This window comes from Drosophila simulans, unplaced genomic scaffold, assembly GCF_016746395.2.
Source record: "Drosophila simulans strain w501 unplaced genomic scaffold, Prin_Dsim_3.1 Segkk19_quiver_pilon, whole genome shotgun sequence".
Classification (NCBI taxonomy): Eukaryota; Metazoa; Arthropoda; class Insecta; order Diptera; family Drosophilidae; genus Drosophila; species Drosophila simulans.
In genome coordinates, this window is record NW_025416815.1 from 49703 (window position 1) to 59689 (window position 9987).

Genomic DNA, 9987 nt, shown 5'->3' on the forward strand with positions numbered 1-9987 from the left:
TCGAGGGAGATTCTATCACTGAAGCGAACGGACGAGTGGAAGTACTTAGGCATCAACTTCACTGCAACCGGGAGGGTTCGATGCAATCCGGCCGAGGACATTGGTCCAAAGCTACAAAGATTGACAAAGGCCCCCCTCAAACCACAACAGAGGATGTTCGCCCTTAGGACTGTCCTTATCCCACAGCTCTATCACAAGTTAGCCCTTGGGAGTGTGGCGATAGGCGTCCTACGAAAAACTGACAAATTAATAAGATATTATGTGCGAAGATGGCTAAATCTTCCGCTGGATGTGCCGATAGCATTCATTCATGCACCCCCAAAAAGTGGAGGTCTCGGAATTCCATCACTAAGATGGGTAGCTCCAATGTTAAGGCTAAGACGATTGAGGAACATTAAATGGCCTCACCTCACGCAAAACGAGGTAGCCAGCTCTTTCCTCGAAGCCGAAAAACAACGGGCCCGAGATAGATTATTAGCAGAACAAAATGAATTGTTATCGCGTCCGGTAATAGAAAAATATTGGGGGAACAAATTGTACCTCTCAGTTGATGGCAGCGGACTCCGTGAAGCGGGCCATTGGGGACCGCAACACGGGTGGGTTAATCAACCCACGCGTTTACTAACAGGAAAGGAATATATAGACGGTATTCGTCTGCGGATAAATGCCCTACCCACGAAGTCTCGTACTACAAGGGGAAGGCATGTGGGGGAAGGATGTGACGCTCCCGAAACAACAAACCACATAATGCAAAAATGTTACCGATCGCATGGGAGGCGCGTAGCTAGACACAACTGCGTAGTAAATCAAATCAAGCAAGGACTTGAGGAGAGAGGCTGCGCGGTCATTGTTGAACCAAGTCTGCAGTGCGAATCCGGCCTTAATAAACCGGACCTGGTGCCACTACGACAAGATCACATTGATGTGATCGACATACAAATTGTGACAGACGGGCACTCTATGGATGATGCACACCAGCGCAAAATCAATTTTCGTGTGTTATAAACAAGCGGTTTGGAAGTAATTAGCGATTAATTATTGCAAATTTTCCATTCAGCACGTGCTGCGAGGCGAGCTTACGAGTAAGTTTGTCGAGTAAGCTTTTTGATCAGCTGTCACAAAGCTTATTGGTGGCAGTCACTGCTAAGGTTTGTGTCTAGGGAGAGTTTTTAGTGCTACCAGACTCTACCGGTAGGTGGAGCTCGAGTTCCAGAGCAACTACCTTTTGTCAGCGAGCAAACGAGCATACGGTTGCTGGCGTTGACGGTAGGTGGAGCCACCATCGTAGTTATGCCGATGGAGAGCGACAGCAGCGCGAGTGCCTTGAGCGGAAGTAGTGCCTCGAGGAAGTCCAAACGAGGCAGGCGCAGAAGCCACCTGGCACCTGGCTCGGCGCCAACGCAGGCGAAATTGGTTGCCCTGGCATCGAATGGAGTGCCAGAACCCGTTGGGGTACTAAAGGAGCCGTTTTCGCCGCTGGAGGACGCCCGGGCGGCTACGGCAAACGCTGCCATCGATGCTGCCCCCCCCCCCCACGCTGCTGCCACCGCTGTTGATCCTACTGCTGCCCCTGCTGCTGCCCCTGCTGCCGACCACACTGCTGTCTCCGCCGTTTCCACTGCTGCTAAAATTGTTGCCACCACTGCCACTGCCGCCACCGCTGCCGCCCGTGCTGGGCAAGCAGCCATGATGGCATAGCTGTCGGCCACACAGCGCATGGTGAGAAGCAGCTTCCGCAGACTAGGAGAAGTGGACACCGAAGAGCTCTCGTATGCTATCAGCCGCTACGATGAGCTGGTCTTGGCGTTAATGCTCCGGTGTGGAGAGCTGGAGACGCGGCTTGCTATGCCGCCACCGCCGCCGCCGTCGTCGAATCCGTTGAAAAATACGGCCGCCAATGCTCCCCAGATGCAGCAGGTTGCACCCACCGCTGCCCCGCGGACCACCAAGGTCCGCGAGACGTGGTCAGCGGTGGTGAAGTGCGACGACCCTGCGCTATCGGGGAAAGCCATAGCGGAAAAGGTGCGAACGATGGTTGCACCCTCTCTCGGAGTCAGAGTACACGAGGTCCGTGAGCTCCGTCGAGGTGGTGGTGCGATCATTCGTACTCCTTCGGTTGGAGAGCTGCAGAAGGTGGTAGCTTCAAAAAGATTCACCGAGGTTGGGCTAAATGTGGCACGGAATGCGGCCGAGAAGCCGAAGGTCGTCGTCTATGACGTCGACACAGCTATCGGCCCTGAGGAGTTTATGAAGGAGCTCCACGAGAACAACTTCGACAGCGAAATTAATCTGTCCCAGTTTAAGAAGTCCGTGCACCTGGTGACCAAGGCGTGGTCGGTAGCTGACGGCGCCACAGTAAATGTGACGCTAGAGGTAGACGACCGGGCGATGGCGAAGCTTGATGTAGGTCGTGTCTACATCAAGTGGTTTTCATTCCGATGCCGATCACAGGTCCGCACATATACCTGCCACAGATGCGTGGGTTTCGACCACACGGTCAGCGAATGCCGGCAGAAGGACAGTGTCTGCCGTCAGTGCGGGCAACAAGGCCACACTGCGGCAAAGTGCCAAAACCCGGTGGACTGCCGGAACTGCCGCCACAGAGGGCAACCCTCGGGGCATTACATGCTCTCGAGCGTTTGCCCGATATACGGGGCGTTACTGGCGAGGGTGCAAGCTAGACACTAATGTTTAGCTTCATCCAAGCGAACTGCGGCCGAGGCCGAGCTGCGACCATCGAGCTCGGAGTCCGACTCAGGAGATCGGAGTCTATGTTCGCGCTGATGCAGGAGCCGTATCTCGGCGGGGACGGAATGGATGTGCTGCCTGAAGGAATGAGAATTTTCATCGATCGGCGAGGGAAGGCAGCCATCCTAGTGGATCACCAGGAAGCCATCTGTATGCCAGGGGAGACCCTCACCACAGATTATGGCGTATGTCTGGTCGTTAAAGGGAGTTTTGGCTCAATCTTCCTTTGCGCCGCATACTGCCAGTTCGATGCACCTCTGGAACCGTACCTCCGGTACATGGATGCGGTCCTGCTGCAGGCCAGCAGAACCCCCGCAATCCTGGGCCTCGACGCGAATGCAGTGTCCCCCATGTGGCTTAGCAAACTCTCTCGTCATGCCGACCGCAAGACTTTCGTCCAATATCGGTGCCTTCAGTCCTGGTAAGACAGCTAAATGCAATATTGGCAACCCGGTTGAACACATCAATCAATTGGGACCCGCGCCAGCGGGGCTTCTTACCTACCGACGGATGTGCCGATAATGCGACGATAGTTGACTTAGTCTTGAGGCATAGCCATAAGCACTTTAGATCTTGCTACATAGCAAATTTAGATGTAAGCAAGGCATTCGATTCTTTATCGCATGCATCTATATATGACACCTTACGTGCTTATGGTGCGCCAAAGGGCTTCGTTGACTACGTACAGAATACGTACGAGGGTGGCGGTACCAGTCTCAATGGGGACGGTTGGAGTTCAGAGGAATTCGTCCCTGCTAGAGGAGTGAAGCAGGGTGACCCTTTGTCTCCTATTCTATTTAACTTGGTAATGGACAGGTTACTTAGAAACCTACCCAGCGAAATTGGTGCCAAAGTCGGAAATGCCATTACTAACGCGGCCGCGTTTGCAGATGATTTTGGTACTATTTGCTGAAACTCGAATGGGACTTCAAGTATTGTTGGACAAAACGTTGGATTTTCTATCTCTCGTCGGCCTCAAACTTAATGCCGACAAATGTTTTACCGTTGGCATTAAGGGCCAGCCGAAACAGAAGTGTACCGTGCTAGAGGCACAGAGCTTCTACGTAGGCTCGAGGGAGATTCTATCACTGAAGCGAACGGACGAGTGGAAGTACTTAGGCATCAACTTCACTGCAACCGGGAGGGTTCGATGCAATCCGGCCGAGGACATTGGTCCAAAGCTACAAAGATTGACAAAGGCCCCCCTCAAACCACAACAGAGGATGTTCGCCCTTAGGACTGTCCTTATCCCACAGCTCTATCACAAGTTAGCCCTTGGGAGTGTGGCGATAGGCGTCCTACGAAAAACTGACAAATTAATAAGATATTATGTGCGAAGATGGCTAAATCTTCCGCTGGATGTGCCGATAGCATTCATTCATGCACCCCCAAAAAGTGGAGGTCTCGGAATTCCATCACTAAGATGGGTAGCTCCAATGTTAAGGCTAAGACGATTGAGGAACATTAAATGGCCTCACCTCACGCAAAACGAGGTAGCCAGCTCTTTCCTCGAAGCCGAAAAACAACGGGCCCGAGATAGATTATTAGCAGAACAAAATGAATTGTTATCGCGTCCGGTAATAGAAAAATATTGGGGGAACAAATTGTACCTCTCAGTTGATGGCAGCGGACTCCGTGAAGCGGGCCATTGGGGACCGCAACACGGGTGGGTTAATCAACCCACGCGTTTACTAACAGGAAAGGAATATATAGACGGTATTCGTCTGCGGATAAATGCCCTACCCACGAAGTCTCGTACTACAAGGGGAAGGCATGTGGGGGAAGGATGTGACGCTCCCGAAACAACAAACCACATAATGCAAAAATGTTACCGATCGCATGGGAGGCGCGTAGCTAGACACAACTGCGTAGTAAATCAAATCAAGCAAGGACTTGAGGAGAGAGGCTGCGCGGTCATTGTTGAACCAAGTCTGCAGTGCGAATCCGGCCTTAATAAACCGGACCTGGTGCCACTACGACAAGATCACATTGATGTGATCGACATACAAATTGTGACAGACGGGCACTCTATGGATGATGCACACCAGCGCAAAATCAATTTTCGTGTGTTATAAACAAGCGGTTTGGAAGTAATTAGCGATTAATTATTGCAAATTTTCCATTCAGCACGTGCTGCGAGGCGAGCTTACGAGTAAGTTTGTCGAGTAAGCTTTTTGATCAGCTGTCACAAAGCTTATTGGTGGCAGTCACTGCTAAGGTTTGTGTCTAGGGAGAGTTTTTAGTGCTACCAGACTCTACCGATAGGTGGAGCTCGAGTTCCAGAGCAACTACCTTTTGTCAGCGAGCAAACGAGCATACGGTTGCTGGCGTTGACGGTAGGTGGAGCCACCATCGTAGTTATGCCGATGGAGAGCGACAGCAGCGCGAGTGCCTTGAGCGGAAGTAGTGCCTCGAGGAAGTCCAAACGAGGCAGGCGCAGAAGCCACCTGGCACCTGGCTCGGCGCCAACGCAGGCGAAATTGGTTGCCCTGGCATCGAATGGAGTGCCAGAACCCGTTGGGGTACTGAAGGAGCCGTTTTCGTCGCTGGAGGACGCCCGGGCGGCTACGGCAAAAGCTGCCATCGATGCTGCCCCCCCCCCCCACGCTGCTGCCACCGCTGTTGATCCTACTGCTGCCCCTGCTGCTGCTCCTGCTGCCGACCACACTGCTGTCTCCGCCGTTTCCACTGCTGCTAAAATTGTTGCCACCACTGCCACTGCCGCCACCGCTGCCGCCCGTGCTGGGCAAGCAGCCATGATGGCATAGCTGTCGGCCACACAGCGCATGGTGAGAAGCAGCTTCCGCAGACTAGGAGAAGTGGACACCGAAGAGCTCTCGTATGCTATCAGCCGCTACGATGAGCTGGTCTTGGCGTTAATGCTCCGGTGTGGAGAGCTGGAGACGCGGCTTGCTATGCCGCCACCGCCGCCGCCGTCGTCGAATCCGTTGAAAAATACGGCCGCCAATGCTCCCCAGATGCAGCAGGTTGCACCCACCGCTGCCCCGCGGACCACCAAGGTCCGCGAGACGTGGTCAGCGGTGGTGAAGTGCGACGACCCTGCGCTATCGGGGAAAGCCATAGCGGAAAAGGTGCGAACGATGGTTGCACCCTCTCTCGGAGTCAGAGTACACGAGGTCCGTGAGCTCCGTCGAGGTGGTGGTGCGATCATTCGTACTCCTTCGGTTGGAGAGCTGCAGAAGGTGGTAGCTTCAAAAAGATTCACCGAGGTTGGGCTAAATGTGGCACGGAATGCGGCCGAGAAGCCGAAGGTCGTCGTCTATGACGTCGACACAGCTATCGGCCCTGAGGAGTTTATGAAGGAGCTCCACGAGAACAACTTCGACAGCGAAATTAATCTGTCCCAGTTTAAGAAGTCCGTGCACCTGGTGACCAAGGCGTGGTCGGTAGCTGACGGCGCCACAGTAAATGTGACGCTAGAGGTAGACGACCGGGCGATGGCGAAGCTCGATGTAGGTCGTGTCTACATCAAGTGGTTTTCATTCCGATGCCGATCACAGGTCCGCACATATGCCTGCCACATATGCGTGGGTTTCGACCACACGGTCAGCGAATGCCGGCAGAAGGACAGTGTCTGCCGTCAGTGCGGGCAACAAGGCCACACTGCGGCAAAGTGCCAAAACCCGGTGGACTGCCGGAACTGCCGCCACAGAGGGCAACCCTCGGGGCATTACATGCTCTCGAGCGTTTGCCCGATATACGGGGCGTTACTGGCGAGGGTGCAAGCTAGACACTAATGTTTAGCTTCATCCAAGCGAACTGCGGCCGAGGCCGAGCTGCGACCATCGAGCTCGGAGTCCGACTCAGGAGATCGGAGTCTATGTTCGCGCTGATGCAGGAGCCGTATCTCGGCGGGGACGGAATGGATGTGCTGCCTGAAGGAATGAGAATTTTCATCGATCGGCGAGGGAAGGCAGCCATCCTAGTGGATCACCAGGAAGCCATCTGTATGCCAGGGGAGACCCTCACCACAGATTATGGCGTATGTCTGGTCGTTAAAGGGAGTTTTGGCTCAATCTTCCTTTGCGCCGCATACTGCCAGTTCGATGCACCTCTGGAACCGTACCTCCGGTACATGGATGCGGTCCTGCTGCAGGCCAGCAGAACCCCCGCAATCCTGGGCCTCGACGCGAATGCAGTGTCCCCCATGTGGCTTAGCAAACTCTCTCGTCATGCCGACCGCAAGACTTTCGTCCAATATCGGTGCCTTCAGTCCTGGTAAGACAGCTAAATGCAATATTGGCAACCCGGTTGAACTCATCAATCAATTGGGACCCGCGCCAGCGGGGCTTCTTACCTACCGACGGATGTGCCGATAATGCGACGATAGTTGACTTAGTCTTGAGGCATAGCCATAAGCACTTTAGATCTTGCTACATAGCAAATTTAGATGTAAGCAAGGCATTCGATTCTTTATCGCATGCATCTATATATGACACCTTACGTGCTTATGGTGCGCCAAAGGGCTTCGTTGACTACGTACAGAATACGTACGAGGGTGGCGGTACCAGTCTCAATGGGGACGGTTGGAGTTCAAAGGAATTCGTCCCTGCTAGAGGAGTGAAGCAGGGTGACCCTTTGTCTCCTATTCTATTTAACTTGGTAATGGACAGGTTACTTAGAAACCTACCCAGCGAAATTGGTGCCAAAGTCGGAAATGCCATTACTAACGCGGCCGCGTTTGCAGTTGATTTGGTACTATTTGCTGAAACTCGAATGGGACTTCAAGTATTGTTGGACAAAACGTTGGATTTTCTATCTCTCGTCGGCCTCAAACTTAATGCCGACAAATGTTTTACCGTTGGCATTAAGGGCCAGCCGAAACAGAAGTGTACCGTGCTAGAGGCACAGAGCTTCTACGTAGGCTCGAGGGAGATTCCATCACTGAAGCGAACGGACGAGTGGAAGTACTTAGGCATCAACTTCACTGCAACCGGGAGGGTTCGATGCAATCCGGCCGAGGACATTGGTACAAAGCTACAAAGATTGATAAAGACCCCCCTCAAACCACAACAGAGGATGTTCGCCCTTAGGACTGTCCTTATCCCACAGCTCTATCACAAGTTAGCCCTTGGGAGTGTGGCGATAGGCGTCCGACGAAAAACTGACAAATTAATAAGATATTATGTGCGAAGATGGCTAAATCTTCCGCTGGATGTGCCGATAGCATTCATTCATGCACCCCCAAAAAGTGGAGGTCTCGGAATTCCATCACTAAGATGGGTAGCTCCAATGTTAAGGCTAAGACGATTGAGTAACATTAAATGGCCTCACCTCACGCAAAACGAGGTAGCCAGCTCTTTCCTCGAAGCCGAAAAACAACGGGCCCGAGATAGATTATTAGCAGAACAAAATGAATTGTTATCGCGTCCGGCAATAGAAAAATATTGGGCGAACAAATTGTACCTCTCAGTTGATGGCAGCGGACTCCGTGAAGCGGGCCATTGGGGACCGCAACACGGGTGGGTTAATCAACCCACGCGTTTACTATCAGGAAAGGAATATATAGACGGTATTCGTCTGCGGATAAATGCCCTACCCACGAAGTCTCGTACTACAAGGGGAAGGCATGTGGGGGAAGGATGTGACGCTCCCGAAACAACAAACCACATAATGCAAAAATGTTACCGATCGCATGGGAGGCGCGTAGCTAGACACAACTGCGTAGTAAATCGAATCAAGCGGGGAATTGAGGAGAGAGGCTGCGTGGTCATTGTTGAACCAAGTCTGCAGTGCGAATCCGGCCTTAATAAACCGGACCTGGTGGCACTACGACAAGATCACATTGATGTGATCGACATACAAATTGTGACAGACGGACACTCTATGGATGATGCACACCAGCGCAAAATCAATAGATACGACAGACCGGACATACGAACTGAATTGTGTCGCAGATTCGAAGCCGCAGGTGACATTGAATTCCATTCTGCCACCCTGAACTGGAGGGGGATCTGGAGTGGTCAATCCGTTAAAAGATTGATAGCAAAGGGTCTCCTCAGCAAATATGATAGTCATATCATTAGCGTCCAGGTTATGAGAGGCAGTCTCGGTTGTTTTAAACAGTTCATGTACCTGAGCGGGTTTTCCCGAGATTGGACTTAGCTAAAACGTTTGGTTCAAAACATTCGCTTGCTGTCTTGGCATAACATCAATAAAGGCATAAACATCGCAAAATAATGGTTGTATATAAATGGCTATGAGGTGGATGCTAGGAAAACTGACCACACGCAGTGTTGGCAGCCCTAGTATCTTTCGATAGATTTCCATACCTCCGCGATCAAAAAAAAAAAAAAAAAAAAAAAAAAAAATAGCCAAATGCCTCGTCATCGAATTAGTGACGCGCATGAATGGATTAACGACGGACGTGTTTTCGTTGCGCTCGTGTACAGATTGCGAAGAACTTGGTTTTCCGTGTTTGGAAAGTAATAAAATCGGTGAATTAGTGCTCCGCGAAAGTCGTGTGCTAATTTTCGTGTGTTATAAACAAGCGGTTTGGAAGTAATTAGCGATTAATTATTGCAAATTTTCCATTCAGCACGTGCTGCGAGGCGAGCTTACGAGTAAGTTTGTCGAGTAAGCTTTTTGATCAGCTGTCACAAAGCTTATTGGTGGCAGTCACTGCTAAGGTTTGTGTCTAGGGAGAGTTTTTAGTGCTACCAGACTCTACCGATAGGTGGAGCTCGAGTTCCAGAGCAACTACCTTTTGTCAGCGAGCGAACGAGCATACGGTTGCTGGCGTTGACGGTAGGTGGAGCCACCATCGTAGTTATGCCGATGGAGAGCGACAGCAGCGCGAGTGCCTTGAGCGGAAGTAGTGCCTCGAGGAAGTCCAAACGAGGCAGGCGCAGAAGCCACCTGGCACCTGGCTCGGCGCCAACGCAGGCGAAATTGGTTGCCCTGGCATCGAATGGAGTGCCAGAACCCGTTGGGGTACTGAAGGAGCCGTTTTCGTCGCTGGAGGACGCCCGGGCGGCTACGGCAAACGCTGCCATCGATGCTGCGGGGAAAGCCATAGCGGAAAAGGTGCGAACGATGGTTGCACCCTCTCTCGGAGTCAGAGTACACGAGGTCCGTGAGCTCCGTCGAGGTGGTGGTGCGATCATTCGTACTCCTTCGATTGGAGAGCTGCAGAAGGTGGTAGCTTCAAAAAGATTCACCGAGGTTGGGCTAAATGTGGCACGGAATGCGGCCGAGAAGCCGAAGGTCGTCGTCTAT